This window comes from Brienomyrus brachyistius, chromosome 2 (genome assembly GCF_023856365.1).
Source record: "Brienomyrus brachyistius isolate T26 chromosome 2, BBRACH_0.4, whole genome shotgun sequence".
NCBI classification, from domain to species: Eukaryota; Metazoa; Chordata; class Actinopteri; order Osteoglossiformes; family Mormyridae; genus Brienomyrus; species Brienomyrus brachyistius.
The window spans coordinates 42,648,612-42,672,456 of record NC_064534.1 but is presented as its reverse complement, the minus strand read 5'-3'; the positions used below and the strand labels follow the sequence as shown (position 1 = coordinate 42,672,456).

The 23,845-nt window shown below is 44.4% G+C and overlaps 19 non-coding genes and 1 pseudogene across 19 annotated transcripts; all 20 read right to left on the bottom strand.

Moving 5' to 3' along the window:
* Nucleotides 1-73: 73 nt before the first annotated feature.
* Nucleotides 74-192, bottom strand: LOC125731246 (5S ribosomal RNA). Its single transcript, XR_007391529.1, has one exon. It is a non-coding gene; the product is annotated as a 5S ribosomal RNA (ribosomal RNA).
* Nucleotides 193-1,265: 1,073 nt separating this feature from the next.
* LOC125730855 (5S ribosomal RNA) lies at nucleotides 1,266-1,384 on the bottom strand. Its single transcript, XR_007391142.1, has one exon. It is a non-coding gene; the product is annotated as a 5S ribosomal RNA (ribosomal RNA).
* Nucleotides 1,385-2,457: 1,073 nt separating this feature from the next.
* Nucleotides 2,458-2,566, bottom strand: LOC125732160 (5S ribosomal RNA; annotated as a pseudogene).
* A 1,076-nt stretch (nucleotides 2,567-3,642) lies between these two features.
* On the bottom strand, nucleotides 3,643-3,761 carry LOC125728727 (5S ribosomal RNA). The gene has a single exon (XR_007389311.1). It is a non-coding gene; the product is annotated as a 5S ribosomal RNA (ribosomal RNA).
* A 1,076-nt stretch (nucleotides 3,762-4,837) lies between these two features.
* On the bottom strand, nucleotides 4,838-4,956 carry LOC125736864 (5S ribosomal RNA). The gene has a single exon (XR_007396132.1). It is a non-coding gene; the product is annotated as a 5S ribosomal RNA (ribosomal RNA).
* A 1,078-nt stretch (nucleotides 4,957-6,034) lies between these two features.
* On the bottom strand, nucleotides 6,035-6,153 carry LOC125734821 (5S ribosomal RNA). The gene has a single exon (XR_007394124.1). It is a non-coding gene; the product is annotated as a 5S ribosomal RNA (ribosomal RNA).
* A 1,079-nt stretch (nucleotides 6,154-7,232) lies between these two features.
* On the bottom strand, nucleotides 7,233-7,351 carry LOC125735438 (5S ribosomal RNA). Its single transcript, XR_007394734.1, has one exon. It is a non-coding gene; the product is annotated as a 5S ribosomal RNA (ribosomal RNA).
* A 1,080-nt stretch (nucleotides 7,352-8,431) lies between these two features.
* On the bottom strand, nucleotides 8,432-8,550 carry LOC125733848 (5S ribosomal RNA). Its single transcript, XR_007393182.1, has one exon. It is a non-coding gene; the product is annotated as a 5S ribosomal RNA (ribosomal RNA).
* A 1,077-nt stretch (nucleotides 8,551-9,627) lies between these two features.
* On the bottom strand, nucleotides 9,628-9,746 carry LOC125734820 (5S ribosomal RNA). Its single transcript, XR_007394123.1, has one exon. It is a non-coding gene; the product is annotated as a 5S ribosomal RNA (ribosomal RNA).
* A 1,078-nt stretch (nucleotides 9,747-10,824) lies between these two features.
* On the bottom strand, nucleotides 10,825-10,943 carry LOC125733847 (5S ribosomal RNA). The gene has a single exon (XR_007393181.1). It is a non-coding gene; the product is annotated as a 5S ribosomal RNA (ribosomal RNA).
* Nucleotides 10,944-12,018: 1,075 nt separating this feature from the next.
* On the bottom strand, nucleotides 12,019-12,137 carry LOC125729660 (5S ribosomal RNA). Its single transcript, XR_007390083.1, has one exon. It is a non-coding gene; the product is annotated as a 5S ribosomal RNA (ribosomal RNA).
* A 1,075-nt stretch (nucleotides 12,138-13,212) lies between these two features.
* On the bottom strand, nucleotides 13,213-13,331 carry LOC125736667 (5S ribosomal RNA). Its single transcript, XR_007395942.1, has one exon. It is a non-coding gene; the product is annotated as a 5S ribosomal RNA (ribosomal RNA).
* A 1,249-nt stretch (nucleotides 13,332-14,580) lies between these two features.
* On the bottom strand, nucleotides 14,581-14,699 carry LOC125733845 (5S ribosomal RNA). The gene has a single exon (XR_007393179.1). It is a non-coding gene; the product is annotated as a 5S ribosomal RNA (ribosomal RNA).
* Nucleotides 14,700-15,774: 1,075 nt separating this feature from the next.
* On the bottom strand, nucleotides 15,775-15,893 carry LOC125729649 (5S ribosomal RNA). The gene has a single exon (XR_007390073.1). It is a non-coding gene; the product is annotated as a 5S ribosomal RNA (ribosomal RNA).
* Nucleotides 15,894-16,968: 1,075 nt separating this feature from the next.
* Nucleotides 16,969-17,087, bottom strand: LOC125736666 (5S ribosomal RNA). Its single transcript, XR_007395941.1, has one exon. It is a non-coding gene; the product is annotated as a 5S ribosomal RNA (ribosomal RNA).
* Nucleotides 17,088-18,336: 1,249 nt separating this feature from the next.
* On the bottom strand, nucleotides 18,337-18,455 carry LOC125733844 (5S ribosomal RNA). Its single transcript, XR_007393178.1, has one exon. It is a non-coding gene; the product is annotated as a 5S ribosomal RNA (ribosomal RNA).
* A 1,078-nt stretch (nucleotides 18,456-19,533) lies between these two features.
* Nucleotides 19,534-19,652, bottom strand: LOC125736586 (5S ribosomal RNA). Its single transcript, XR_007395862.1, has one exon. It is a non-coding gene; the product is annotated as a 5S ribosomal RNA (ribosomal RNA).
* Nucleotides 19,653-20,728: 1,076 nt separating this feature from the next.
* On the bottom strand, nucleotides 20,729-20,847 carry LOC125736665 (5S ribosomal RNA). Its single transcript, XR_007395940.1, has one exon. It is a non-coding gene; the product is annotated as a 5S ribosomal RNA (ribosomal RNA).
* A 1,075-nt stretch (nucleotides 20,848-21,922) lies between these two features.
* On the bottom strand, nucleotides 21,923-22,041 carry LOC125735937 (5S ribosomal RNA). The gene has a single exon (XR_007395222.1). It is a non-coding gene; the product is annotated as a 5S ribosomal RNA (ribosomal RNA).
* Nucleotides 22,042-23,122: 1,081 nt separating this feature from the next.
* On the bottom strand, nucleotides 23,123-23,241 carry LOC125737057 (5S ribosomal RNA). Its single transcript, XR_007396323.1, has one exon. It is a non-coding gene; the product is annotated as a 5S ribosomal RNA (ribosomal RNA).
* Nucleotides 23,242-23,845: the final 604 nt, after the last annotated feature.

Sequence of the window (23,845 nt, the reverse complement as noted above, 5' to 3'; positions counted from 1 at the left end):
AAACGTAAGGGGAGTGATAGATTTAAATTAATCGTGAAGTGGAGTGCCCCCTGTATAAAGTAAAAGTGAGAAAAGCTTACAGCACCTGGTATTCCCAGGAGGTCTCCCATCCAAGTACAAACCAGACCCTACCCTGATTGGCTTCCGAGATCCGATGAGATCGGGCGTGTTCAGGCTGGCATGGCCATAAGCGAGAGATGCTACCAAAAACAGCCCTTTTGCATTACACGCCTCTATACATGCCAGTTGGTCCCATTGGATCCTACTAATGTTTTTTTTTTTTTTATCTGACTCACACTGCAGCCCCACCATCCAATCGGCAGCGCCGGACCCACACCAAACATTCACCAAACTACTCAGCCGGCAGCCTACCACAATTATTCCATTCTTTCCGCATCCGCACACTTCCTTCTCTTTAAGTCCTTTTCACTACCGCACAGGTTAATCGCCGCACGTCCCCCGACGGCAAACATTACTCCTTTGCCTACCTCATGCAGGCTTCTCTTAACAACCCTCTGTTATCAACTCCGCTAACAGCCACAAAATCTCTGCCGCACGAAGCCCACTGGTAGCTGTTGAATCACATGCTTCCCCAAAACGTCGCGCTGTCAGAACACTGGGAGCTACACACACCAACAAGTCCATACTGCAGGCTGCAGCCAGAACAATTTTCTACATTCAAACATCGACGGCCTCTTCTCTCTAAAAATTCACCAGACAGCTTCTACCACCAGCAAAGAAGTTTTCATCCCTAATTCTTCTGTGATTCCCACTAACCTAAACATTGAGCTGGCATTGAAGGGTGTGAATTACCCTGGCCAACCTGCTCTTTTAAATACAGCTTTTAGCAAGTTTTGAAAGGAGGAGAAGAGCAGATAATATGCCAATAATATCGAATATTCTGTGGCGAAGTGGTTTTTGCATAGAAAACAAAGCGGTGAGTTTAAGAGGAATTATATCAGTACTTTGTTTAAAACTGTGTGTAAAAAGCTGTCTCTTTATTATTAACAATAAGTTGTAAAACGTGAATGTGGAGTGACAGTCTTCAAGATTGTCAGAAGATCGCGCCCTGGTGGAATAAAGGCACGAACAGCTCACAGCACCTAGAATTACCAGGCAGTATTTAGAGTAAAACGGTGTGTAAAGGCTGCCTTTATGAATGAGAGAAAAAAAATATATATATAAAATAGTAAAATGGAAGGGGAGTGATAGATTTAAATTAATCGTGAAGTGGAGCGCCCCTTGTATAAAGTAAAAGTGAGAAAAGCTTACAGCACGTGGTATTCCCAGGCAGTCTCCCATCCAAGTACTAACCAGACCCTACCCCACTTAGCTTCCGAGATCAGACGAGATCGGGCGTGTTCAGGGTGGTATGGCCATAAGCGAGAGACACTACCAAAAACAGCCCTTTTGCATTACACGCGTCTATACATGCCAGTTAGTCCCATTGGATCATACTCCTGGTTTTTTTTTTTTTTATCTGACTCACACTGCAGCACCACCATCCAATCGGCAGCGCCGCACCCACACCAAACATTCACCAAACTACTCAGCCGGCAGCCTACCACAATTATTCCATTCTTTCCGCATCCGCACACTTCCTTCTCTTTAAGTCCTTTTCACTACCGCACAGGTTAATCGCCGCACGTCCCCCGCCGGCAAACATTACTCCTTTGCCTACCTCATGCAGGCTTCTCTTAACGACCCTCTGTTATCAACTCCGCTAACAGCTACAAAATCTCTGCCGCACGAAGCCCACTGGTAGCTGTTGAATCACATGCTTCCCCAAAACGTTACGCTGTCAGAACACTGGGAGCTACACACGCCAACAAGTCCATACTGCAGGCTGCAGCCAGAACAATTTTCTACATTGAAACATCGACGGCCTCTTCTCTCTAAAAATTCACCAGACCGCTTCTACCACCAGCAAAGAAGTTTCCATCCCTAATTCCTCTGTGATTCCCACTAACCTAAACATTAATCTGGCATTGAAGGGTGTGAATTACCCCGGCCAACCTGCTCTTTTAAATACAGCTTTTAGCAAGTTTTGAAAGGAGAAGAGCAGAACTTGCTATGCCAATAATATCGAGTCTTCTGTGGCGAAGTGGTTTTTGCATAGAAAACAACGCAGTCAGTTGAAGAGGAATAATATCAGTACTTTGTTTAAAACTGTGTGTAAAAAGCTGTCTCTTTATTATTAACAATAAGTTGTAAAACGTGAATGTGGAGTGACAGTCTTCAAGTTTGTCAGAAGATCGCGCCCTGGTGGAATAAAGGCACGAACAGCTCACAGCACCTAGAATTACCAGGCAGTATTTAGAGTAAAACGGTGTGTAAAGGCTGCCTTTATGAATGAGAGAAAAAAATATATATATAAAATAGTAAAATGGAAGGGGAGTGATAGATTTAAATTAATCGTGAAGTGGAGCGCCCCTTGTATAAAGTAAAAGTGAGAAAAGCTTACAGCACGTGGTATTCCCAGGCAGTCTCCCATCCAAGTACTAACCAGACCCTACCCCACTTAGCTTCCGAGATCAGGCGTGTTCAGGGTGGTATGGCCATAAGCGAGAGACACTACCAAAAACAGCCCTTTTGCATTACACGCGTCTATACATGCCAGTTAGTCCCATTGGATCATACTCCTGGTTTTTTTTTTTTTTTTATCTGACTCACACTGCAGCACCACCATCCAATCGGCAGCGCCGCACCCACACCAAACATTCACCAAACTACTCAGCCGGCAGCCTACCACAATTATTCCATTCTTTCCGCATCCGCACACTTCCTTCTCTTTAAGTCCTTTTCACTACCGCACAGGTTAATCGCCGCACGTCCCCCGCCGGCAAACATTACTCCTTTGCCTACCTCATGCAGGCTTCTCTTAACGACCCTCTGTTATCAACTCCGCTAACAGCCACAAAATCTCTGCCGCACGAAGCCCACTGGTAGCTGTTGAATCACATGCTTCCCCAAAACGTTACGCTGTCAGAACACTGGGAGCTACACACGCCAACAAGTCCATACTGCAGGCTGCAGCCAGAACAATTTTCTACATTGAAACATCGACGGCCTCTTCTCTCTAAAAATTCACCAGACCGCTTCTACCATCAGCAAAGAAGTTTCCATCCCTAATTCCTCTGTGATTCCCACTAACCTAAACATTAATCTGGCATTGAAGGGTGTGAATTACCCCGGCCAACCTGCTCTTTTAAATACAGCTTTTAGCAAGTTTTGAAAGGAGGAGAAGAGCAGACCTTGCTATGCCAAAAATATCAAGTCTTCTGTGGCGAAGTGGTTTTTGCATAGAAAACAAAGCGGTGAGTTGAAGAGGAATTATATCAGTACTTTGTTTAAAACTGTGTGTAAAAAGCTGTCTCTTTATTATTAACAATAAGTTGTAAAACGTGAATTGGGAGTGACAGTCTTCAAGTTTGTGAGAAGATCGTGCCCTGGTGGAATAAAGGCACGAACAGCTTACAGCACCTAGAATTACCAGGCAGTATTTAGAGTAAAACGTGTGTAAAAGCTGCCTTTATGAATGAGAGAAAAAAGAAATATATAAAATAGTAAAATGGAAGGGGAGTGATAGATTTAAATTAATCGTGAGGTGGAGTGCCCCCTGTATAAAGTAAAAGTGAGAAAAGCTTACAGCACGTGGTATTCCCAGGCAGTCTCCCATCCAAGTACTAACCAGACCCTACCCCGCTTAGCTTCCGAGATCAGACGAGATCGGGCGTGTTCAGGGTGGTATGGCCATAAACGAGAGCTGTGAACAAAAACAGCCCTTTTGCATTACACGCCTCTATACATGCCAGTTAGTCCCATTGGATCCTACTCCTGTTTTTTATTTTTTTTATCTGACTCACACTGCAGCCCCACCATCCAATCGGCAGCGCCGGACCCACACCAAACATTCACCAAACTACTCAGCCGGCAGCCTACCACAATTATTCCATTCTTTCCGCATCCGCACACATCCTTATTTTTAACTCCTTTTCACTACCGCACAGGTTAATCGCCGCACGTCCCCCGCCGGCAAACATTACTCATTTGCCTACCGCATGCAGGCTTCTCTTAAAGACCCTCTGTTATCAACTCCGCTAACAGTCACAAAATCTCCTCCGCACGAAGCCCACTGGTAGCTGCTGAATCACATGCTTCCCCAAAACGTCGCGCTGTCAGAACACTGGGAGCTATACACGCCAACAAGTCCATACTGTAGGCTGCAGCCAGAACAATTTTCTACATTCAAACATCGACGGCCTCTTCTCTCTAAAAATTCACCAGACCGCTTCTACCACCAGCAAAGAAGTTTCCATCCCTAATTCTTCTGTGATTCCCACTAACCTAAACATTAATCTGGCATTGAAGGGTGTGAATTACCCCGGCCAACCTGCTCTTTTAAATACAGCTTTTAGCAAGTTTTGAAAGGAGGAGAAGAGCAGATAATATGCCAATAATATCGAGTCTTCTGTGGCGAAGTGGTTTTTGCATAGAAAACAAAGTGGTGAGTTGAAGAGGAATTATATCAGTACTTTGTTTAAAACTGTGTGTAAAAAGCTGTCTCTTTATCATTAACAATAAGTTGTAAAACGTGAATGGGGAGTGACAGTCTTCAAGTTTGTGAGAAGATCGCGCCCTGGTGGAATAAAGGCACGAACAGCTTACAGCACCTAGAATTACCAGGAAGTATTTAGAGTAAAACGGTTTCTAAAAGCTGCCTTTATGAATGAGAGAAAAAATATATATCTATATAAAATAGTAAAATGGAAGGGGAGTGATAGATTTAAATTAATCGTGAAGTGGAGCGCCCCTTGTATAAAGTAAAAGTGAGAAAAGCTTACAGCACGTGGTATTCCCAGGCAGTCTCCCATCCAAGTACTAACCAGACCCTACCCCACTTAGCTTCCGAGATCAGATGAGATCGGGCGTGTTCAGGGTGGTATGGCCGTAAGCGAGAGATGCTACCAAAAACAGCCCTTTTGCATTACACGCCTCTATACATGCCAGTTGGTCCCATTGGATCCTACTAATGTTCTTTTTTTTTTTTTATCTGACTCACACTGCAGCCCCACCATCCAATCGGCAGCGCCGGACCCACACCAAACATTCACCAAACTACTCAGCCGGCAGCCTACCACAATTATTCCATTCTTTCCGCATCCGCACACTTCCTTCTTTTTAACTCCTTTTCACTACCGCACAGGTTAATCGCCGCACGTCCCCCGCCGGCAAACATTACTCCTTTGCCTACTGCATGCAGGCTTCTCTTAACGACCCTCTGTTATCAACTCCGCTAACAGCCACAAAATCTCCGCTGCACGAAGCCCACTTGTAGCTGCTGAATCACATGCTTCCCCAAAACGTCGCGCTGTCAGAACACTGGGAGCTACACACACCAACAAGTCCATACTGCAGGCTGCAGCCAGAACAATTTTCTACATTCAAACATCGACGGCCTCTTCTCTCTAAAAATTCACCAGACCGCTTCTACCACCAGCAAAGAAGTTTCCATCCCTAATTCCTCTGTGATTCCCACTAACCTAAACATTAAGCTGGCATTGAAGGGTGTGAATTACCCCGGCCAATCTGTTCTTTTAAATACAGCTTTTAGCAAGTTTTGAAAGGAGAAGAGCAGAACTTGCTATGCCAATAATATCGAGTCTTCTGTGGCGAAGTGGTTTTTGCATAGAAAACAAAGCGGTCAGTTGAAGAGGAATAATATCAGTACTTTGTTTAAAACTGTGTGTAAAAAGCTGTCTCTTTATCATTAACAATAAGTTGTAAAACGTGAATGGGGAGTGACAGTCTTCAAGTTTGTGAGAAGATCGCGCCCTGGTGGAATAAAGGCACGAACAGCTTATAGCACCTAGAATTACCAGGAAGTATTTAGAGTAAAACAGTTTCTAAAAGCTGCCTTTATGAATGAGAGAAAAAAATATATATATATATAAAATAGTAAAATGGAAGGGGAGTGATAGATTTAAATTAATCGTGAAGTGGAGCGCCCCCTGTATAAAGTAAAAGTGAGAAAAGCTTACAGCACCTGGTATTCCCAGGAGGTCTCCCATCCAAGTACTAACCACACCCTACCCTGCTTAGCTTCCGAGATCAGACGAGATCGGGCGTGTTCAGGGTGGTATGGCCATAAGCGAGAGATGCTACCAAAAACAGCCCTTTTGCATTACACGCCTCTATACATGCCAGTTGGTCCCATTGGATCCTACTAATGTTCTTTTTTTTTTTTTTATCTGACTCACACTGCAGCCCCACCATCCAATCGGCAGCGCCGGACCCACACCAAACATTTACCAAACTACTCAGCCGGCAGCCTACCACAATTATTCCATTCTTTCCGCATCCGCACACTTCCTTCTTTTTAACTCCTTTTCACTACCGCACAGGTTAATCGCCGCACGTCCCCCGCCGGCAAACATTACTCCTTTGCCTACTGCATGCAGGCTTCTCTTAACGACCCTCTGTTATCAACTCCGCTAACAGCCACAAAATCTCCGCTGCACGAAGCCCACTTGTAGCTGCTGAATCACATGCTTCCCCAAAACGTCGCGCTGTCAGAACACTGGGAGCTACACACACCAACAAGTCCATACTGCAGGCTGCAGCCAGAACAATTTTCTACATTCAAACATCGACGGCCTCTTCTCTCTAAAAATTCACCAGACCGCTTCTACCACCAGCAAAGAAGTTTCCATCCCTAATTCCTCTGTGATTCCCACTAACCTAAACATTAAGCTGGCATTGAAGGGTGTGAATTACCCCGGCCAATCTGTTCTTTTAAATACAGCTTTTAGCAAGTTTTGAAAGGAGAAGAGCAGAACTTGCTATGCCAATAATATCGAGTCTTCTGTGGCGAAGTGGTTTTTGCATAGAAAACAAAGCGGTCAGTTGAAGAGGAATAATATCAGTACTTTGTTTAAAACTGTGTGTAAAAAGCTGTCTCTTTATCATTAACAATAAGTTGTAAAACGTGAATGGGGAGTGACAGTCTTCAAGTTTGTGAGAAGATCGCGCCCTGGTGGAATAAAGGCACGAACAGCTTATAGCACCTAGAATTACCAGGAAGTATTTAGAGTAAAACAGTTTCTAAAAGCTGCCTTTATGAATGAGAGAAAAAAATATATATATATATAAAATAGTAAAATGGAAGGGGAGTGATAGATTTAAATTAATCGTGAAGTGGAGGGCCCCCTGTATAAAGTAAAAGTGAGAAAAGCTTACAGCACCTGGTATTCCCAGGTGGTCTCCCATCCAAGTACTAACCATACCCTACCCAGCTTAGCTTCCGAGATCAGACGAGATCGGGCGTGTTCAGGGTGGTATGGCCGTAAGCGAGAGATGCTACCAAAAACAGCCCATTTGCATTACACGAATCTATACATGCCAGTTAGTCCAAGTGGATCCTACTCCTGTTTTTTTTTTTTTTTTTTTTTTATCTGACTCACACTGCAGCACCACCATCCAATCGGCAGCGCCGGACCCACACCAAACATTCACCAAACTACTCAGCCGGCAGCCTACCACAATTATTCCATTCTTTCCGCATCCGCACACTTCCTTCTCTTTAACTCCTTTTCACTACCGCACAGGTTAATCGCCGCACGTCCCCCGCCGGCAAACATTACTCCTTTGCCTACTGCATGCAGGCTTCTCTTAACGACCCTCTGTTATCAACTCCGCTAACAGCCACAAAATCTCCGCCGCACGAAGCCCACTGGTAGCTGCTGAATCACATGCTTCCCCAAAACGTCGCGCTGTCAGAACACTGGGAGCTACACACACCAACAAGTCCATACTGCAGGCTGCAGCCAGAACAATTTTCTACATTCAAACATCGACGGCCTCTTCTCTCTAAAAATTCACCAGACCGCTTCTACCACCAGCAAAGAAGTTTCCATCCCTAATTCCTCTGTGATTCCCACTAACCTAAACATTAAGCTGGCATTGAAGGGTGTGAATTACCCCGGCCAACCTGTTCTTTTAAATACAGCTTTTAGCAAGTTTTGAAAGGATAAGAGCAGAACTTGCTATGCCAATAATATCGAGTCTTCTGTGGCGAAGTGGTTTTTGCATAGAAAACAAAGCGGTCAGTTGAAGAGGAATAATATCAGTACTTTGTTTAAAACTGTGTGTAAAAAGCTGTCTCTTTATCATTAACAATAAGTTGTAAAATGTGAATGGGGAGTGACAGTCTTCAAGTTTGTGAGAAGATCGCGCCCTGGTGGAATAAAGGCACGAACAGCTTACAGCACCTAGAATTACCAGGAAGTATTTAGAGTAAAACGGTTTCTAAAAGCTGGCTTTATGAAAGAGAGAAAAAAATATATATATAAAATAGTAAAATGGAAGGGGAGTGCTAGATTTAAATTAATCGTGAAGTGGAGCGCCCCCTGTATAAAGTAAAAGTGAGAAAAGCTTACAGCACCTGGTATGCCCAGGAGGTCTCCCATCCAAGTACTAACCAGACCCTACCCTGCTTAGCTTCCGAGATCAGACGAGATCGGGCGTGTTCAGGGTGGTATGGCCGTAAGCGAGAGATGCTACCAAAAACAGCCCTTTTGCATTACACGCGTCTATACATGCCAGTTAGTCCCATTGGATCCTACTCCTGTTTTTTTTTTTTTTTATCTGACTCACACTGCAGCACCACCATCCAATCGGCAGCGCCGCACCCACACCAAACATTCACCAAACTACTCAGCCGGCAGCCTACCACAATTATTCCATTCTTTCCGCATCTGCACACTTCCTTCTTTTTAACTCCTTTTCACTACCGCACAGGTTAATCGCCGCACGTCCCCCGCCGGCAAACATTACTCCTTTGCCTACTGCATGCAGGCTTCTCTTAACGACCCTCTGTTATCAACTCCGCTAACAGCCACAAAATCTCTGCCGCACGAAGCCCACTGTTAGCTGCTGAATCACATGCTTCTCCAAAACGTCGCGCTGTCAGAACACTGGGAGCTACACACACCAACAAGTCCATACTGCAGGCTGCAGCCAGAACAATTTTCTACATTCAAACATCGACGGCCTCTTCTCTCTAAAAATTCACCAGACCGCTTCTACCACCAGCAAAGAAGTTTCCATCCCTAATTCCTCTGTGATTCCCACTAACCTAAACATTAAGCTGGCATTGAAGGGTGTGAATTACCCCGGCCAATCTGTTCTTTTAAATACAGCTTTTAGCAAGTTTTGAAAGGAGAAGAGCAGAACTTGCTATGCCAATAATATCGAGTCTTCTGTGGCGAAGTGGTTTTTGCATAGAAAACAAAGCGGTCAGTTGAAGAGGAATAATATCAGTACTTTGTTTAAAACTGTGTGTAAAAAGCTGTCTCTTTATCATTAACAATAAGTTGTAAAACGTGAATGGGGAGTGACAGTCTTCAAGTTTGTGAGAAGATCGCGCCCTGGTGGAATAAAGGCACGAACAGCTTATAGCACCTAGAATTACCAGGAAGTATTTAGAGTAAAACAGTTTCTAAAAGCTGCCTTTATGAATGAGAGAAAAAAATATATATATATATAAAATAGTAAAATGGAAGGGGAGTGATAGATTTAAATTAATCGTGAAGTGGAGCGCCCCCTGTATAAAGTAAAAGTGAGAAAAGCTTACAGCACCTGGTATTCCCAGGAGGTCTCCCATCCAAGTACTAACCACACCCTACCCTGCTTAGCTTCCGAGATCAGACGAGATCGGGCGTGTTCAGGGTGGTATGGCCATAAGCGAGAGATGCTACCAAAAACAGCCCTTTTGCATTACACGCCTCTATACATGCCAGTTGGTCCCATTGGATCCTACTAATGTTCTTTTTTTTTTTTTTATCTGACTCACACTGCAGCCCCACCATCCAATCGGCAGCGCCGGACCCACACCAAACATTTACCAAACTACTCAGCCGGCAGCCTACCACAATTATTCCATTCTTTCCGCATCCGCACACTTCCTTCTTTTTAACTCCTTTTCACTACCGCACAGGTTAATCGCCGCACGTCCCCCGCCGGCAAACATTACTCCTTTGCCTACTGCATGCAGGCTTCTCTTAACGACCCTCTGTTATCAACTCCGCTAACAGCCACAAAATCTCCGCCGCACGAAGCCCACTGGTAGCTGCTGAATCACATGCTTCCCCAAAACGTCGCGCTGTCAGAACACTGGGAGCTACACACACCAACAAGTCCATACTGCAGGCTGCAGCCAGAACAATTTTCTACATTCAAACATCGACGGCCTCTTCTCTCTAAAAATTCACCAGACCGCTTCTACCACCAGCAAAGAAGTTTCCATCCCTAATTCCTCTGTGATTCCCACTAACCTAAACATTAAGCTGGCATTGAAGGGTGTGAATTACCCCGGCCAATCTGTTCTTTTAAATACAGCTTTTAGCAAGTTTTGAAAGGAGGAGAAGAGCAGACCTTGCTATGCCAATAATATCGAGTCTTCTGTGGCGAAGTGGTTTTTGCATAGAAAACAAAGCGGTCAGTTGAAGAGGAATAATATCAGTACTTTGTTTAAAACTGTGTGTAAAAAGCTGTCTCTTTATCATTAACAATAAGTTGTAAAACGTGAATGGGGAGTGACAGTCTTCAAGTTTGTGAGAAGATCGCGCCCTGGTGGAATAAAGGCACGAACAGCTTACAGCACCTAGAATTACCAGGAAGTATTTAGAGTAAAACGGTTTCTAAAAGCTGGCTTTATGAAAGAGAGAAAAAAATATATATATAAAATAGTAAAATGGAAGGGGAGTGCTAGATTTAAATTAATCGTGAAGTGGAGCGCCCCCTGTATAAAGTAAAAGTGAGAAAAGCTTACAGCACCTGGTATGCCCAGGAGGTCTCCCATCCAAGTACTAACCAGACCCTACCCTGCTTAGCTTCCGAGATCAGACGAGATCGGGCGTGTTCAGGGTGGTATGGCCGTAAGCGAGAGATGCTACCAAAAACAGCCCTTTTGCATTACACGCGTCTATACATGCCAGTTAGTCCCATTGGATCCTACTCCTGTTTTTTTTTTTTTTTATCTGACTCACACTGCAGCACCACCATCCAATCGGCAGCGCCGCACCCACACCAAACATTCACCAAACTACTCAGCCGGCAGCCTACCACAATTATTCCATTCTTTCCGCATCCGCACACTTCCTTCTTTTTAACTCCTTTTCAGTACCGCACAGGTTAATCGCCGCACGTCCCCCGCCGGCAAACATTACTCCTTTGCCTACTGCATGCAGGCTTCTCTTAACGACCCTCTGTTATCAACTCCGCTAACAGCCACAAAATCTCTGCCGCACGAAGCCCACTGTTAGCTGCTGAATCACATGCTTCTCCAAAACGTCGCGCTGTCAGAACACTGGGAGCTACACACACCAACAAGTCCATACTGCAGGCTGCAGCCAGAACAATTTTCTACATTCAAACATCGACGGCCTCTTCTCTCTAAAAATTCACCAGACCGCTTCTACCACCAGCAAAGAAGTTTCCATCCCTAATTCCTCTGTGATTCCCACTAACCTAAACATTAAGCTGGCATTGAAGGGTGTGAATTACCCCGGCCAATCTGTTCTTTTAAATACAGCTTTTAGCAAGTTTTGAAAGGAGAAGAGCAGAACTTGCTATGCCAATAATATCGAGTCTTCTGTGGCGAAGTGGTTTTGCATAGAAAACAAAGCGGTCAGTTGAAGAGGAATAATATCAGTACTTTGTTTAAAACTGTGTGTAAAAAGCTGTCTCTTTATCATTAACAATAAGTTGTAAAACGTGAATGGGGAGTGACAGTCTTCAAGTTTGTGAGAAGATCGCGCCCTGGTGGAATAAAGGCACGAAGAGCTTACAGCACCTAGAATTACCAGGCAGTATTTAGAGTAAAACGGTGTGTAAAAGCTGCCTTTATGAAAGAGAGAAAATAAAAATATATATATAAAATAGTAAAATGGAAGGGGAGTGATAGATTTAAATTAATCGTGAAGTGGAGCGCCCCCTGTATAAAGTAAAAGTGAGAAAAGCTTACAGCACCTGGTATTCCCAGGTGGTCTCACATCCAAGTACTAACCAGAACCTACCCTGCTTGGCTTCCGAGATCAGACGAGATCGGGCGTGTTCAGGGTGGTATGGCCATAAGCGAGAGATGCTACCAAAAACAGCCCTTTTGCATTACACGCCTCTATACATGCCAGTTGGTCCCATTGGATCCTACTAATGTTCTTTTTTTTTTTTTATCTGACTCACACTGCAGCACCACCATCCAATCGGCAGCGCCGCACCCACACCAAACATTCACCAAACTACTCAGCCGGCAGCCTACCACAATTATTCCATTCTTTCCGCATCCGCACACTTCCTTCTTTTTAACTCCTTTTCACTACCGCACAGGTTAATCGCCGCACGTCCCCCGCCGGCAAACATTACTCCTTTGCCTACTGCATGCAGGCTTCTCTTAACGACCCTCTGTTATCAACTCCGCTAACAGCCACAAAATCTCCGCCGCACGAAGCCCACTGTTAGCTGCTGAATCACATGCTTCTCCAAAACGTCGCGCTGTCAGAACACTGGGAGCTACACACACCAACAAGTCCATACTGCAGGCTGCAGCCAGAACAATTTTCTACATTCAAACATCGACGGCCTCTTCTCTCTAAAAATTCACCAGACCGCTTCTACCACCAGCAAAGAAGTTTCCATCCCTAATTCCTCTGTGATTCCCACTAACCTAAACATTAAGCTGGCATTGAAGGGTGTGAATTACCCCGGCCAATCTGTTCTTTTAAATACAGCTTTTAGCAAGTTTTGAAAGGAGAAGAGCAGAACTTGCTATGCCAATAATATCGAGTCTTCTGTGGCGAAGTGGTTTTTGCATAGAAAACAAAGCGGTCAGTTGAAGAGGAATAATATCAGTACTTTGTTTAAAACTGTGTGTAAAAAGCTGTCTCTTTATCATTAACAATAAGTTGTAAAACGTGAATGGGGAGTGACAGTCTTCAAGTTTGTGAGAAGATCGCGCCCTGGTGGAATAAAGGCACGAAGAGCTTACAGCACCTAGAATTACCAGGCAGTATTTAGAGTAAAACGGTTTCTAAAAGCTGGCTTTATGAAAGAGAGAAAAAAAATATATATATAAAATAGTAAAATGGAAGGGGAGTGCTAGATTTATATTAATCGTGAAGTGGAGCGCCCCCTGTATAAAGTAAAAGTGAGAAAAGCTTACAGCACCTGGTATGCCCAGGAGGTCTCCCATCCAAGTACTAACCAAACCCTACCTTGCTTGGCTTCCGAGATCAGATGAGATCGGGCGTGTTCAGGGTGGTATGGCCGTAAGCGAGAGATGCTACCAAAAACAGCCCTTTTGCATTACACGCCTCTATACATGCCAGTTGGTCCCATTGGATCCTACTAATGTTCTTTTTTTTTTTTTATCTGACTCACACTGCAGCTCCACCATCCAATCGGCAGCGCCGGACCCACACCAAACATTCACCAAACTACTCAGCCGGCAGCCTACCACAATTATTCCATTCTTTCCGCATCCGCACACTTCCTTCTTTTTAACTCCTTTTCACTACCGCACAGGTTAATCGCCGCACGTCCCCCGCCGGCAAACATTACTCCTTTGCCTACTGCATGCAGGCTTCTCTTAACGACCCTCTGTTATCAACTCCGCTAACAGCCACAAAATCTCCGCTGCACGAAGCCCACTGGTAGCTGCTGAATCACATGCTTCCCCAAAACGTCGCGCTGTCAGAACACTGGGAGCTACACACACCAACAAGTCCATACTGCAGGCTGCAGCCAGAACAATTTTCTACATTCAAACATCGACGGCCTCTTCTCTCTAAAAATTCACCAGACCGCTTCTACCACCAGCAAAGAAGTTTCCATCCCTAATTCCTCTGTGATTCCCACTAACCTAAACATTAAGCTGGCATTGAAGGGTGTGAATTACCCCGGCCAATCTGTTCTTTTAAATACAGCTTTTAGCAAGTTTTGAAAGGAGAAGAGCAGTACTTGCTATGCCAATAATATCGAGTCTTCTGTGGCAAAGTGGTTTTTGCATAGAAAACAAAGCGGTCAGTTGAAGAGGAATAATATCAGTACTTTGTTTAAAACTGTGTATAAAAAGCTGTCTCTTTATCATTAACAATAAGTTGTAAAACGTGAATGGGGAGTGACAGTCTTCAAGTTTGTGAGAAGATCGCGCCCTGGTGGAATAAAGGCACGAACAGCTTACAGCACCTAGAATTACCAGGAAGTATTTAGAGTAAAACGGTTTCTAAAAGCTGGCTTTATGAAAGAGAGAAAAAAAATATATATATAAAATAGTAAAATGAAAGGGGAGTGCTAGATTTATATTAATCGTGAAGTGGAGCGCCCCCTGTATAAAGTAAAAGTGAGAAAAGCTTACAGCACCTAGAATTACCAGGAAGTATTTAGAGTAAAACGGTTTCTAAAAGCTGGCTTTATGAAAGAGAGAAAAAATATATATATATAAAATAGTAAAATGGAAGGGGAGTGCTAGATTTAAATTAATCGTGAAGTGGAGCGCCCCCTGTATAAAGTAAAAGTGAGAAAAGCTTACAGCACCTGGTATGCCCAGGAGGTCTCCCATCCAAGTACTAACCAGACCCTACCCTGCTTAGCTTCCGAGATCAGACGAGATCGGGCGTGTTCAGGGTGGTATGGCCGTAAGCGAGAGATGCTACCAAAAACAGCCCTTTTGCATTACACGCGTCTATACATGCCAGTTAGTCCCATTGGATCCTACTCCTGTTTTTTTTTTTTTTTATCTGACTCACACTGCAGCACCACCATCCAATCGGCAGCGCCGCACCCACACCAAACATTCACCAAACTACTCAGCCGGCAGCCTACCACAATTATTCCATTCTTTCCGCATCCGCACACTTCCTTCTTTTTAACTCCTTTTCAGTACCGCACAGGTTAATCGCCGCACGTCCCCCGCCGGCAAACATTACTCCTTTGCCTACTGCATGCAGGCTTCTCTTAACGACCCTCTGTTATCAACTCCGCTAACAGCCACAAAATCTCTGCCGCACGAAGCCCACTGTTAGCTGCTGAATCACATGCTTCTCCAAAACGTCGCGCTGTCAGAACACTGGGAGCTACACACACCAACAAGTCCATACTGCAGGCTGCAGCCAGAACAATTTTCTACATTCAAACATCGACGGCCTCTTCTCTCTAAAAATTCACCAGACCGCTTCTACCACCAGCAAAGAAGTTTCCATCCCTAATTCCTCTGTGATTCCCACTAACCTAAACATTAAGCTGGCATTGAAGGGTGTGAATTACCCCGGCCAATCTGTTCTTTTAAATACAGCTTTTAGCAAGTTTTGAAAGGAGAAGAGCAGAACTTGCTATGCCAATAATATCGAGTCTTCTGTGGCGAAGTGGTTTTGCATAGAAAACAAAGCGGTCAGTTGAAGAGGAATAATATCAGTACTTTGTTTAAAACTGTGTGTAAAAAGCTGTCTCTTTATCATTAACAATAAGTTGTAAAACGTGAATGGGGAGTGACAGTCTTCAAGTTTGTGAGAAGATCGCGCCCTGGTGGAATAAAGGCACGAAGAGCTTACAGCACCTAGAATTACCAGGCAGTATTTAGAGTAAAACGGTGTGTAAAAGCTGCCTTTATGAAAGAGAGAAAATAAAAATATATATATAAAATAGTAAAATGGAAGGGGAGTGATAGATTTAAATTAATCGTGAAGTGGAGCGCCCCCTGTATAAAGTAAAAGTGAGAAAAGCTTACAGCACCTGGTATTCCCAGGTGGTCTCACATCCAAGTACTAACCAGAACCTACCCTGCTTGGCTTCCGAGATCAGACGAGATCGGGCGTGTTCAGGGTGGTATGGCCATAAGCGAGAGATGCTACCAAAAACAGCCCTTTTGCATTACACGCCTCTATACATGCCAGTTGGTCCCATTGGATCCTACTAATGTTCTTTTTTTTTTTTTATCTGACTCACACTGCAGCACCACCATCCAATCGGCAGCGCCGCACCCACACCAAACATTCACCAAACTACTCAGCCGGCAGCCTACCACAATTATTCCATTCTTTCCGCATCCGCACACTTCCTTCTTTTTAACTCCTTTTCACTACCGCACAGGTTAATCGCCGCACGTCCCCCGCCGGCAAACATTACTCCTTTGCCTACTGCATGCAGGCTTCTCTTAACGACCCTCTGTTATCAACTCCGCTAACAGCCACAAAATCTCCGCCGCACGAAGCCCACTGTTAGCTGCTGAATCACATGCTTCTCCAAAACGTCGCGCTGTCAGAACACTGGGAGCTACACACACCAACAAGTCCATACTGCAGGCTGCAGCCAGAACAATTTTCTACATTCAAACATCGACGGCCTCTTCTCTCTAAAAATTCACCAGACCGCTTCTACCACCAGCAAAGAAGTTTCCATCCCTAATTCCTCTGTGATTCCCACTAACCTAAACATTAAGCTGGCATTGAAGGGTGTGAATTACCCCGGCCAATCTGTTCTTTTAAATACAGCTTTTAGCAAGTTTTGAAAGGAGAAGAGCAGAACTTGCTATGCCAATAATATCGAGTCTTCTGTGGCGAAGTGGTTTTTGCATAGAAAACAAAGCGGTCAGTTGAAGAGGAATAATATCAGTACTTTGTTTAAAACTGTGTGTAAAAAGCTGTCTCTTTATCATTAACAATAAGTTGTAAAACGTGAATGGGGAGTGACAGTCTTCAAGTTTGTGAGAAGATCGCGCCCTGGTGGAATAAAGGCACGAAGAGCTTACAGCACCTAGAATTACCAGGCAGTATTTAGAGTAAAACGGTTTCTAAAAGCTGGCTTTATGAAAGAGAGAAAAAAAATATATATATAAAATAGTAAAATGGAAGGGGAGTGCTAGATTTATATTAATCGTGAAGTGGAGCGCCCCCTGTATAAAGTAAAAGTGAGAAAAGCTTACAGCACCTGGTATGCCCAGGAGGTCTCCCATCCAAGTACTAACCAAACCCTACCTTGCTTGGCTTCCGAGATCAGATGAGATCGGGCGTGTTCAGGGTGGTATGGCCGTAAGCGAGAGATGCTACCAAAAACAGCCCTTTTGCATTACACGCCTCTATACATGCCAGTTGGTCCCATTGGATCCTACTAATGTTCTTTTTTTTTTTTTATCTGACTCACACTGCAGCTCCACCATCCAATCGGCAGCGCCGGACCCACACCAAACATTCACCAAACTACTCAGCCGGCAGCCTACCACAATTATTCCATTCTTTCCGCATCCGCACACTTCCTTCTTTTTAACTCCTTTTCACTACCGCACAGGTTAATCGCCGCACGTCCCCCGCCGGCAAACATTACTCCTTTGCCTACTGCATGCAGGCTTCTCTTAACGACCCTCTGTTATCAACTCCGCTAACAGCCACAAAATCTCCGCTGCACGAAGCCCACTGGTAGCTGCTGAATCACATGCTTCCCCAAAACGTCGCGCTGTCAGAACACTGGGAGCTACACACACCAACAAGTCCATACTGCAGGCTGCAGCCAGAACAATTTTCTACATTCAAACATCGACGGCCTCTTCTCTCTAAAAATTCACCAGACCGCTTCTACCACCAGCAAAGAAGTTTCCATCCCTAATTCCTCTGTGATTCCCACTAACCTAAACATTAAGCTGGCATTGAAGGGTGTGAATTACCCCGGCCAATCTGTTCTTTTAAATACAGCTTTTAGCAAGTTTTGAAAGGAGAAGAGCAGTACTTGCTATGCCAATAATATCGAGTCTTCTGTGGCAAAGTGGTTTTTGCATAGAAAACAAAGCGGTCAGTTGAAGAGGAATAATATCAGTACTTTGTTTAAAACTGTGTATAAAAAGCTGTCTCTTTATCATTAACAATAAGTTGTAAAACGTGAATGGGGAGTGACAGTCTTCAAGTTTGTGAGAAGATCGCGCCCTGGTGGAATAAAGGCACGAACAGCTTACAGCACCTAGAATTACCAGGAAGTATTTAGAGTAAAACGGTTTCTAAAAGCTGGCTTTATGAAAGAGAGAAAAAAAATATATATATAAAATAGTAAAATGAAAGGGGAGTGCTAGATTTATATTAATCGTGAAGTGGAGCGCCCCCTGTATAAAGTAAAAGTGAGAAAAGCTTACAGCACCTAGAATTACCAGGAAGTATTTAGAGTAAAACGGTTTCTAAAAGCTGGCTTTATGAAAGAGAGAAAAAATATATATATATAAAATAGTAAAATGGAAGGGGAGTGCTAGATTTAAATTAATCGTGAAGTGGAGCGCCCCCTGTATAAAGTAAAAGTGAGAAAAGCTTACAGCACCTGGTATGCCCAGGAGGTCTCCCATCCAAGTACTAACCAGACCCTACCCTGCTTAGCTTCCGAGATCAGACGAGATCGGGCGTGTTCAGGGTGGTATGGCCGTAAGCGAGAGATGCTACCAAAAACAGCCCTTTTGCATTACACGCCTCTATACATGCCAGTTGGTCCCATTGGATCCTACTAATGTTCTTTTTTTTTTTTTTATCTGACTCACACTGCAGCCCCACCATCCAATCGGCAGCGCCGGACCCACACCAAACATTTACCAAACTACTCAGCCGGCAGCCTACCACAATTATTCCATTCTTTCCGCATCCGCACACTTCCTTCTTTTTAACTCCTTTTCACTACCGCACAGGTTAATCGCCGCACGTCCCCCGCCGGCAAACATTACTCCTTTGCCTACTGCATGCAGGCTTCTCTTAACGACCCTCTGTTATCAACTCCGCTAACAGCCACAAAATCTCCGCCGCACGAAGCCCACTGGTAGCTGCTGAATCACATGCTTCCCCAAAACGTCGCGCTGTCAGAACACTGGGAGCTACACACACCAACAAGTCCATACTGCAGGCTGCAGCCAGAACAATTTTCTACATTCAAACATCGACGGCCTCTTCTCTCTAAAAATTCACCAGACCGCTTCTACCACCAGCAAAGAAGTTTCCATCCCTAATTCCTCTGTGATTCCCACTAACCTAAACATTAAGCTGGCATTGAAGGGTGTGAATTACCCCGGCCAATCTGTTCTTTTAAATACAGCTTTTAGCAAGTTTTGAAAGGAGGAGAAGAGCAGACCTTGCTATGCCAATAATATCGAGTCTTCTGTGGCGAAGTGGTTTTTGCATAGAAAACAAAGCGGTCAGTTGAAGAGGAATAATATCAGTACTTTGTTTAAAACTGTGTGTAAAAAGCTGTCTCTTTATCATTAACAATAAGTTGTAAAACGTGAATGGGGAGTGACAGTCTTCAAGTTTGTGAGAAGATCGCGCCCTGGTGGAATAAAGGCACGAACAGCTTACAGCACCTAGAATTACCAGGAAGTATTTAGAGTAAAACGGTTTCTAAAAGCTGGCTTTATGAAAGAGAGAAAAAAAAATATATTTAAAATAGTAAAATGGAAGGGGAGTGCTAGTTTTAAATTAATCGTGAAGTGGAGCGACCCCTGTATAAAGTAAAAGTGAGAAAAGCTTACAGCACCTGGTATGCCCAGGAGGTCTCCCATCCAAGTACTAACCAGACCCTACCCTGCTTGGCTTCTGAGATCAGACGAGATCGGGCGTGTTCAGGGTGGTATGGCCGTAAGCGAGAGATGCTACCAAAAACAGCCCTTTTGCATTACACGCCTCTATACATGCCAGTTGGTCCCATTGGATCCTACTAATGTTCTTTTTTTTTTTTTTATCTGACTCACACTGCAGCCCCACCATCCAATCGGCAGCGCCGGACCCACACCAAACATTCACCAAACTACTCAGCCGGCAGCCTACCACAATTATTCTATTCTTTCCGCATCCGCACACTTCCTTCTTTTTAACTCCTTTTCACTACCGCACAGGTTAATCGCCGCACGTCCCCCGCCGGCAAACATTACTCCTTTGCCTACTGCATGCAGGCTTCTCTTAACGACCCTCTGTTATCAACTCCGCTAACAGCCACAAAATCTCCGCCGCACGAAGCCCACTGGTAGCTGCTGAATCACATGCTTCCCCAAAACGTCGCGCTGTCAGAACACTGGGAGCTACACACACCAACAAGTCCATACTGCAGGCTGCAGCTAGAACAATTTTCTACATTCAAACATCGACGGCCTCTTCTCTCTAAAAATTCACCAGACCGCTTCTACCACCAGCAAAGAAGTTTCCATCCCTAATTCCTCTGTGATTCCCACTAACCTAAACATTAAGCTGGCATTGAAGGGTGTGAATTACCCCGGCCAATCTGTTCTTTTAAATACAGCTTTTAGCAAGTTTTGAAAGGAGAAGAGCAGAACTTGCTATGCCAATAATATCGAGTCTTCTGTGGCGAAGTGGTTTTTGCATAGAAAACAAAGCGGTCAGTTGAAGAGGAATAATATCAGTACTTTGTTTAAAACTGTGTGTAAAAAGCTGTCTCTTTATCATTAACAATAAGTTGTAAAACGTGAATGGGGAGTGACAGTCTTCAAGTTTGTGAGAAGATCGCGCCCTGGTGGAATAAAGGCACGAAGAGCTTACAGCACCTAGAATTACCAGGCAGTATTTAGAGTAAAACGGTTTCTAAAAGCTGGCTTTATGAAAGAGAGAAAAAAAATATATATATAAAATAGTAAAATGGAAGGGGAGTGCTAGATTTATATTAATCGTGAAGTGGAGCGCCCCCTGTATAAAGTAAAAGTGAGAAAAGCTTACAGCACCTGGTATGCCCAGGAGGTCTCCCATCCAAGTACTAACCAAACCCTACCTTGCTTGGCTTCCGAGATCAGATGAGATCGGGCGTGTTCAGGGTGGTATGGCCGTAAGCGAGAGATGCTACCAAAAACAGCCCTTTTGCATTACACGCCTCTATACATGCCAGTTGGTCCCATTGGATCCTACTAATGTTCTTTTTTTTTTTTTATCTGACTCACACTGCAGCTCCACCATCCAATCGGCAGCGCCGGACCCACACCAAACATTCACCAAACTACTCAGCCGGCAGCCTACCACAATTATTCCATTCTTTCCGCATCCGCACACTTCCTTCTTTTTAACTCCTTTTCACTACCGCACAGGTTAATCGCCGCACGTCCCCCGCCGGCAAACATTACTCCTTTGCCTACTGCATGCAGGCTTCTCTTAACGACCCTCTGTTATCAACTCCGCTAACAGCCACAAAATCTCCGCTGCACGAAGCCCACTGGTAGCTGCTGAATCACATGCTTCCCCAAAACGTCGCGCTGTCAGAACACTGGGAGCTACACACACCAACAAGTCCATACTGCAGGCTGCAGCCAGAACAATTTTCTACATTCAAACATCGACGGCCTCTTCTCTCTAAAAATTCACCAGACCGCTTCTACCACCAGCAAAGAAGTTTCCATCCCTAATTCCTCTGTGATTCCCACTAACCTAAACATTAAGCTGGCATTGAAGGGTGTGAATTACCCCGGCCAATCTGTTCTTTTAAATACAGCTTTTAGCAAGTTTTGAAAGGAGAAGAGCAGAACTTGCTATGCCAATAATATCGAGTCTTCTGTGGCAAAGTGGTTTTTGCATAGAAAACAAAGCGGTCAGTTGAAGAGGAATAATATCAGTACTTTGTTTAAAACTGTGTGTAAAAAGCTGTCTCTTTATCATTAACAATAAGTTGTAAAACGTGAATGGGGAGTGACAGTCTTCAAGTTTGTGAGAAGATCGCGCCCTGGTGGAATAAAGGCACGAACAGCTTACAGCACCTAGAATTACCAGGAAGTATTTAGAGTAAAACGGTTTCTAAAAGCTGGCTTTATGAAAGAGAGAAAAAAAATATATATATAAAATAGTAAAATGAAAGGGGAGTGCTAGATTTATATTAATCGTGAAGTGGAGCGCCCCCTGTATAAAGTAAAAGTGAGAAAAGCTTACAGCACCTGGTATGCCCAGGAGGTCTCCCATCCAAGTACTAACCAGACCCTACCTTGCTTGGCTTCCGAGATCAGATGAGATCGGGCGTGTTCAGGGTGGTATGGCCGTAAGCGAGAGATGCTACCAAAAACAGCCCTTTTGCATTACACGCCTCTATACATGCCAGTTGGTCCCATTGGATCCTACTAATGTTCTTTTTTTTTTTTTTATCTGACTCACACTGCAGCTCCACCATCCAATCGGCAGCGCCGGACCCACACCAAACATTCACCAAACTACTCAGCCGGCAGCCTACCACAATTATTCCATTCTTTCCGCATCCGCACACTTCCTTCTTTTTAACTCCTTTTCACTACCGCACAGGTTAATCGCCGCACGTCCCCCGCCGGCAAACATTACTCCTTTGCCTACTGCATGCAGGCTTCTCTTAACGACCCTCTGTTATCAACTCCGCTAACAGCCACAAAATCTCCGCTGCACGAAGCCCACTGGTAGCTGCTGAATCACATGCTTCCCCAAAACGTCGCGCTGTCAGAACACTGGGAGCTACACACACCAACAAGTCCATACTGCAGGCTGCAGCCAGAACAATTTTCTACATTCAAACATCGACGGCCTCTTCTCTCTAAAAGTTCACCAGACCGCTTCTACCACCAGCAAAGAAGTTTCCATCCCTAATTCCTCTGTGATTCCCACTAACCTAAACATTAAGCTGGCATTGAAGGGTGTGAATTACCCCGGCCAATCTGTTCTTTTAAATACAGCTTTTAGCAAGTTTTGAAAGGAGAAGAGCAGAACTTGCTATGCCAATAATATCGAGTCTTCTGTGGCGAAGTGGTTTTTGCATAGAAAACAAAGCGGTCAGTTGAAGAGGAATAATATCAGTACTTTGTTTAAAACTGTGTGTAAAAAGCTGTCTCTTTATCATTAACAATAAGTTGTAAAACGTGAATGGGGAGTGACAGTTTTCAAGTTTGTGAGAAGATCGTGCCCTGGTGGAATAAAGGCACGAACAGCTTACAGCACCTAGAATTACCAGGAAGTATTTAGAGTAAAACGGTGTGTAAAAGCTGGCTTTATGAATGAGAGAAAAATATATATATATATATATAAAATAGTAAAATGGAAGGGGAGTGATAGATTTAAATTAATCGTGAAGTGGAGCGCCCCCTGTATAAAGTAAAAGTGAGAAAAGCTTACAGCACCTGGTATTCCCAGGAGGTCTCCCATCCAAGTACGAACCAAACCCTAACCTGCTTGGCTTCCGAGATCAGACGAGATCGGGCGTGTTCAGGGTGGTATGGCCGTAAGCGAGAGATGCTACCAAAAACAGCCCTTTTGCATTACACGCCTCTATACATGCCAGCTGGTCCCATTGGATCCTACTAATGTTCTTTTTTTTTTTTTATCTGACTCACACTGCAGCCCCACCATCCAATCGGCAGCGCCGGACCCACACCAAACATTCACCAAACTACTCAGCCGGCAGCCTACCACAATTATTCCATTCTTTCCGCATCCGCACACTTCCTTCTTTTTAACTCCTTTTCACTACCGCACAGGTTAATCGCCGCACGTCCCCCGCCGGCAAACATTACTCCTTTGCCTACTGCATGCAGGCTTCTCTTAACGACCCTCTGTTATCAACTCCGCTAACAGCCACAAAATCTCCGCCGCACGAAGCCCACTGGTAGCTGCTGAATCACATGCTTCCCCAAAACGTCTCGCTGTCAGAACACTGGGAGCTACACACACCAACAAGTCCATACTGCAGGCTGCAGCCAGAACAATTTTCTACATTCAAACATCGACGGCCTCTTCTCTCTAAAAATTCACCAGACCGCTTCTACCACCAGCAAAGAAGTTTCCATCCCTAATTCCTCTGTGATTCCCACTAACCTAAACATTAAGCTGGC